Below are 7,593 nucleotides of genomic sequence, written 5' to 3' on the forward strand. Positions count from 1 at the left end.
TTATGAACTTGGCCGAATTTTGGGTTCTTCTTTAAAAATTTGTTTCAAGATGATCAAAGGATATCAAAATGTGTGCAATAGTTCAATCATCGATTCTACAACGATTGATCATCCGAATTACCACCGTAGGTATCCGAAAAAGCCTCCCAAGGCCTAAGAATGGCAAGAGGCCCCTCATGGAGGGATGATTTTGTCATTTATTGAAAAATGACTAGGGATGTTTTGGTCATTTGGTCCACAAAGGGGATTACTATTTTAATTCATAAAATGTGTATTTTTTGACAATTTTGGGTGTTTTTTAACATTCCACCCTGGTTTTGTACTTGTTCTATATAAGGAACCCAAGTCATTTGTAATAGGGACTCTTGAACATTTGAACAATTTGGAGTGAAATTCTTGAATTCTTAGTTCTTGCTTGTTCTTTTACTTTGCTTTCAAGTTCAAGACTCAAGATGACAGGAGAGAGAAACATTTCCTAAAAAGAGAAAATACCCCTAGAACCCTACACTCCCTAAAGCCCCAAAGTTTCAACTCCCTTAGGATTCTCAACTCCCAATCCCATAATCCCTAGAACTCTTAACTTCCATACACTTTAGAACCCCTAGCTTCCAATCCTATTCCATACACCCTACACCCTACCTTAGTTATCCTACACCTTACCCTACACTAATAGTGGATACAAAGACTAGAGCAAATTTTCAAGCCGATATACAAGGGAAAATGGACAAGCCACTTGCAAAAAACCAAGTTGAGTGGATAAATTACAATCCTTTAAATAAAAATTACAACTATTTCTAGCCTTCTATAACTACTGTAAATAAACTCAAATACCAACCCCTTATGGGGCAATTACATATAATGCAATACTAGCTTATGAGTTACACTTTCATAGCACAAATTACATAAACTATGTCCCAAAGCGTAAATACATCATGAAACTAATCTAAACAAAATTATAAGGAATAAAATCAACTAAACAGGGAATTAGAATGCCAAATTAAAATAAGGAAGCCATGTTTCGAATCCCTTTTGATGAGGCCACGCAATCAGGCCCTATAAGGACTTAATTTTGTCCTTGCAGATTATATAAAAGTGGTTCAATCTCACAAGAGTGTCTAATCCAAATGAGAAGAAATTACATACCTGAAATTCACTTCTTAATATCTCAACACAATGGCATCATCCAAAACAAACTGCAAAAGATTTGAATCGAATCGGATAAAGAACAAGAGAGCTATGGCCAAACTACACACGTGGTCCCTCGAACCACCAAAACAGTCTTGTATAGAAAGATTATGAACCACCATAGGTAGAAACGTGATGAAAAAGTTTTGGAAATGGAATGAAACTCTGAGACTAAATTATTTAATGGGTTTGAAGCAAAGTAATCAATGAATACTATGCATGATCATGGATTCTCATGCATGTAGGCTATAACTGATGAAATACTACACTATGAATAAGCATGATGAAAAAGATGATCAAACGGGGATTCTAAGATCAATGAAACTTTTATAAATTCAAAACTCCAGCAACTATAGATGCCAAAAATATGATCTTATGAGAAAAGAAAATTTAATGGAGTTTACCTTGATAAATGCACACTATGGACTTAGGCATAAGAAAGGAGGACCACCATTAATGGAACTCTAAAGCTCTCTCTCTTCAATTTTCTCTCACAAAACCTTTGAAGAAGGAGGGGAGCAACAATTTTTCAAAATTGTTCAAGAGTTGAAATAGTTAGGGTTTGAGATCTCATGATGTGTTTTTATAACATGGGTGTAACCTTGGACTCAATCAACACTCATGATGCACTAATCCAAAGGCACATGAGAGGCTAATGTACCATCCACCCATCCCCATCCAACCACTAGGATGAAAGGATGGGATTTCACACCATTATCACTCACCCTAACCCTAAGTTATGCCACTTTACCATTTTGTCCTTGGCCCATATTTTTGTTCTAATTGTATCAATAAGGCCTTATAAAAATACCCTTAGTTTTTAATAATATATTGAAGTAGATAACCACAAAGGCTAAAAGGAAAAGAAGTAATTGGCAAAGCTCATACATGTGGAGATATTCTACTTTATCAAAGCTAATCACTTTGTAGATCTAAAATTTCAAACCAATCAATGTAAAGATAATGTTCCTTTCACACATGTTTGTGAAGATATTTTCAACTCAAATTTGAAAATGCATTTTCTCTTTAATATCAAAAAACTAAATTAATTAAACTTCACACATGCCATGCATGACCCATGTGTGAGTTAATTAAGAAAAGTGATAAAAAAGAGGCCTTAATTTATAACAGTATATAACAAAATATTATAATCTATAACAAGACACTATAACACAACCCCTTATAAAACAAGCAACCAAATGCCAATCTAGTCGCCTGCCTAGGGATCAGCGTCCAGATGGGTGGTGATGTTAGAGTGAGGCATGGGGTGCCACGTGGTAGCCCTATGGCTACTCGGACGCCACATGACACTATCAGATCAGGACTAAAGTGGAATTTCAGTCAAACAATATGAAAACCCTCATTTTTTTATAGTATATAAAATTTAGAAAAATTCTCTAAAATTCACAATAAATATTTATTTTTAAGCAATTATTAGGCTTTTATCATCATTATAAAATCAGACAAAAGGTATAGTGAGATCTCATGCTAATAACTATAGGCATCGAAGTCTTCATTGAGCTAGTCTTGAATGATGTTCCGTTGAGTATCAGATCGACCCAATAGATCTATGTTATACAATATAAAGCAAGGACACATAATTGTTTATATCAAAGCCGTTGAGCCAGAACTTCCTATCATTCGGCTCTCAACACATTACATGTGTACCCCTGTGGGACATGATATAACTCAATTACAGGGGTCCTCTCAAAGCACATGTACACTGGCTCTTCCAAACTCGGATAATGTATTTGGAAGAGTGGCTTCCCGTACGAAATGAAAATGCACATGTTATGCAATGGTCTCGTATTAGGATACAGACCTATGTATCATAAGCCTTGACTATTCATATAGGCCGAATACTCAATAAGTACTAGGGTTTTATTTTTTTCGTTTTGATTCTCCAAGCCTTACCCAATTGTAGCTAAATATGAGGCTAACCTATAAAATCCTGACTAGGAGGTTACTCTCACATTGCTTTGAGAAATTGATTTCTAAACACGTGAACTCTCGATGCCTCATGTGTACTCAGGGTTAAAGAACCGAGCTCCATTTCCTAAAACATCAAGATTTCAATCTCTTAATTGCTCCCACTAAATGAGAAACTACTGGAATTTTGGCCTTGATTGGCCATATTTCCAACATACACCACACACCACAATGCACCATGCACCTTAACCCAACCCATCTAAACTAGGTACCTAGACCCTTAGACCCTATTATTAACCCACCAAGCCTAAACCTCTCTCTCTCTCTCTCATGTGCATACAAAGGGACCGATGAAGGTGTACCTAGGCTCAAGCTCGCTCTAGTTCCACTCTCTTCTCTCTCACTCTCTTCTCTCTATCTTTCTCTCTTCCTTCTCCCTTTCTCTCTCTTATTCTTTCTTCTCTCCCTTCTTTCTCTCTCTCTTCCTTCTCTCCTTATTTGTCTCTCCTCTCTCTCTCTCTCTCTCTCTCTCTCTCTCTCTTTCTCTCAGACCAAGGGTGGGTTTGAGCTCTCACCCTCCCCCCCTCTCTTTCTCTCTCCTCTCTCTCCTTCTCTCTCTCTCATCAGATCTGGACCCACACCTAGGGCGTGCCCGGCACTCCCTTGCCTCTCTTCTCTCATTTCTCTCCCTTACTCCCTCTCTCCTTCTTGCTCAGGAAATAGACCCATGCCAAAGGCAGGTCTGCTCCTCTCCCAATCTCTTACTCTCACCTTACCTGCCCTACTTGCCCCCCTTTGCCCTATCCGCCCTATCCGCCCTATACCCCTATCCTTCCTATTCGCCCTATACCCCTATCCACCTTATCCACCCTACTCACCCTGTACCTTAATCTGCCCTATCTGCCCTACTCGTCCTATCTACCTTATCCACCCTATTCGCCCTACTAGCCCTACCCGCCCTATCCGCCCTACTTGCCCTATTCGCCCTATACCCCAATCCGCCCCTCTCACGTCCCATACCTCTGTCTTCCCCTCTCTCAACCTATACCCTTATTTGTCCCTCTCTCACCTATACCCCTATCCTCCCTTCTCTCACCAATACACTTTATCCTTACGTCTCTCAGCTATACACTCTATTTGCCCCTTATGAGTCCGGACCCCAACATAAGCGGGTCCATCATTCCTTAACCCCATTCATCCCATTTTCTCTCACCTTAAACACTATCTTCCCTCTTTAAATCATATTTTAAATGCCTCATTCACTTTAATTTGTTTTTCATTTCATCATTTTTTTTTTTTTCTTCTTTACTTGTTGTTTCTTTCACTTCTTGAGCACTCGATTTGAGGTCCTCTTGAGGTAGAGCACTAGGGTTCTAACTCTCAGCTCCTACATTGAAGTCGGATCATAAGAGACGCTGATTCTCTTACACTTGGTCACTCGGGTTGGGGTCATCCTGAGTCAACTTTCTTTAGACTTCTGGCCATTTCACTACTCTAACCACCAAACAACACAGTGTTCGAGTTGTGAGAGGCTTTCAGTTCCCTCTCCCTCTCTCGCTGTCTATCTCTCTCTCTCTCTCGCTCTCTTTATCTTCTCTCCCTTGATCATTTTAAGGGGTATCTTTGGTTTAGTGACATAGTTATAGGCTCAGCCTATTTGAACGTATTTTTCAGCACCTTGATCCCTGATAGGAAGCAGGTCAATAAAGTTTACAAAATAGTGGAAATTCCCGACAGTCTCAGAATGCCCCCAAAATTGGTTAAGATCTTCATCAGTACTTTAAAAGACTACCTGTCAAGTTTCATCGTGATCAGAAATGTCTAAGGCGATAAACACAAAGAAACAATTTCAGCAAAACCGGTCTCTAACGCCCTGAAATAGAGCTCGTAACTAGATCACTACTTTTAGTGTATCAAATAGCTATGAGACCACCGCCATTAGATTTGACACTATCGAAAACCCCTATGGGTCAAGTTTCAGCTTAACCAGGCACTCCAAGACAAAGTTATGGGTAAAATATCGAAAAGGGGTAGGCCGCACACTATTCCCGTGTGGCCACTCTGCACTAAAACATTATTGAAGGTTGTTGTTTTTACAGTAATGGGCAGTCACTTTCAGGGGCTATAACTCACTCATTCTAATTCGAATCACTACCAAATTTGGTGAGAGTGTTCGTCTCATTAAGACGAGCAATTCTATATATAGTACGCCCTATGACGACGCCCGAACAGATAGAAAAACTAAATGGAAGTCGCTGATCTGTGAAGGAAGTTACAAAAAATTCAGCAGCAGCATGCTTCATTCGAGTAGCCTGATCACGACGCTCGCATACCCGATCAACATGAAACCAATTGCATTATGTGCGTGAGGTCCGAGGCTATCTCTAGTCCTAACGTCGCATACGATGAACTAATGGATTTCACACACAAAGGTGTCAAAGCTTCTGTAAATTCCGGCTGCCGGATTTCAGATTCTGGCCAAAACTCAAAAGTTGCGAAATCTTCAGCCGGACATGAAATCAAGTCGGACATGAAATCAAGTTACGTTCGTTGCAACGTTATCGTGACGACATCCTTAGTGCACTATGATGAAGAAATCATAGAAAAACATTAAAGAACGAGCACACAATGGATCCGAAGTTTTTCAAGATTCATCCAAAATTCAACTCTCATGATCATGGTTCAAAAACATGATTCATGGCTCGAAGTTGGTATCAAAATGATCGCCATCCTGAGCCCTATAAGAAAATAATAATATTTCAATCAAATAGGCATTAGAACGACCTCGGGTCAGCCATAGAAGATCATGCAAGTTCTCGGGCAGTAGCAAGGACTGTTTTGGAATTCCATACATTGTTAGGCAGGGGCAAAACAGTCATTTTGCCCCCATTTTTAGAATTTCTTTAAATTCAATTAAATTGTAATTATCTTCAATTCAATGTAGTTTTGGGCGTACAACCACGTTTTAGCCTAATTCTATATAAACAGGAAATGCCTCACTGTACAAAGGGTGGATTCATTCTTCTTGGATCAATCAATAAAATTCTGATTTTTGCTTGAGCTTGTGGGTACGTCTTAGAGAGTGAGAGAGGAAAGAGAAGAAAAGAATTGGTACCCTTCGGACAGGTAACTTTATCCCTCCTCCCTTCTTCCTCGTCTCTATCTTTTCCTCTCTCTTCCCTCCTTTCTCGTCTCTATCTCTATCTGTCTTCTTCTCATCCTTATCTCTTTCTCTCCCCTCTTTCTCATCTCTATCTCTTTCTCTCTCTTCTTCTTATCTCTATCTCCATATGTTTTTCTCTTCTAATGCAGTTGGTGAAGCCTAGTGTCGACTGGATTTCACTCCCTCTCTTTTTTCGTCATAATCAGCAAAGCCTAACGCCGGCTGGATTTCTCTCTCGCCTTCTCTTCTAATGTAGAAGGTAAAGCCTAGTGCCGGCTAGATTTCTCTCTCTTCTCTTCTGTTGAAGTCGGCAAAGTCTAACACCAACTGGATTTCTCTCTCTCCTTCTCTTCTAATGCAGTCGGCAAAGCCTAGTGCCGGTTGAATTTATTTCTCTCCTTTTCCGTCACAGTAGGCGAAGCCTAGCACCGATTGGATTCCTCTCCCCTTCTCTTCTAATGCAATTGACAAAGCCCAACGTCGGCTGGATCTCTCTCTCTTCTCTTCTGTTGAAGTCAGTGAAGCCTAGCGTGGACTAGATTTCTCTCTCCCCTTCTCTTCTAATGCAATCATCGAAGCCTAGCACCGGCTGGATTTCTCTATCTTCTCGTCTGTTCAAGTCGATGAAGCCCAGCGTCGACTGGACTTCTCTCTCTTCTCTTCTGTTGTAGTCGGCGAAGCTTAACATAGGCTGGACTTTTTTTTTTCTCTCTCTCTCTCTCCTATGTTGCAGTTGGCGAAGCCAAGCATCGGCTCGATCTCTCTCCCTTACTTCTCTCCCATCACAACTGGTGCAAGTCTAGCGCTGGCTGGTGCAAGTTTAGTGCTGGTTCTCTAAAGGGGTAAGCATGGCAAAGGTAACACCCCAGGCTGGCAAGCAACAACAGTCGTACAATTGGGTACACCCACCAGCCAACCTTGACTGGGGTGACTATTTCACCAGACATAGGAACAAGGTCTATCCCTTCGAGAAGGAATGGGTCCCTGCGTTGTTCCGGTTATTATTGGAACATAATATGACTCAGTTTCTAGAAGCCAAGTTCCCCGAGGAACCTGATCTTGACACTCAGGCAAATTATTGTGCCTATCATTGGAGGATCAATCATCCTACAGATAACTGATCAATCATCCTACAGATAACTGCTACATGTTGAAGGATATTATTGCGGTCCTGATTCAGAAGGGTCAGATAAAGCTTGAAGACTTAAAGAAGGCCTTTGGGGCAGCCGAGGCCTCCCATGTTGTAATCATCCAAGAGGAAGACAAAATGCCTGGTATCCTTTATGCCTTCTTCATTATAATGCTTTAAGAAGGCA

The sequence above is a fragment of the Amborella trichopoda genome, chromosome 9 (genome assembly GCF_054954075.1).
Source record: "Amborella trichopoda isolate Santa Cruz 75 chromosome 9, AtrichopodaSantaCruz75HAP2 v2.0, whole genome shotgun sequence".
NCBI classification, from domain to species: Eukaryota; Viridiplantae; Streptophyta; class Magnoliopsida; order Amborellales; family Amborellaceae; genus Amborella; species Amborella trichopoda.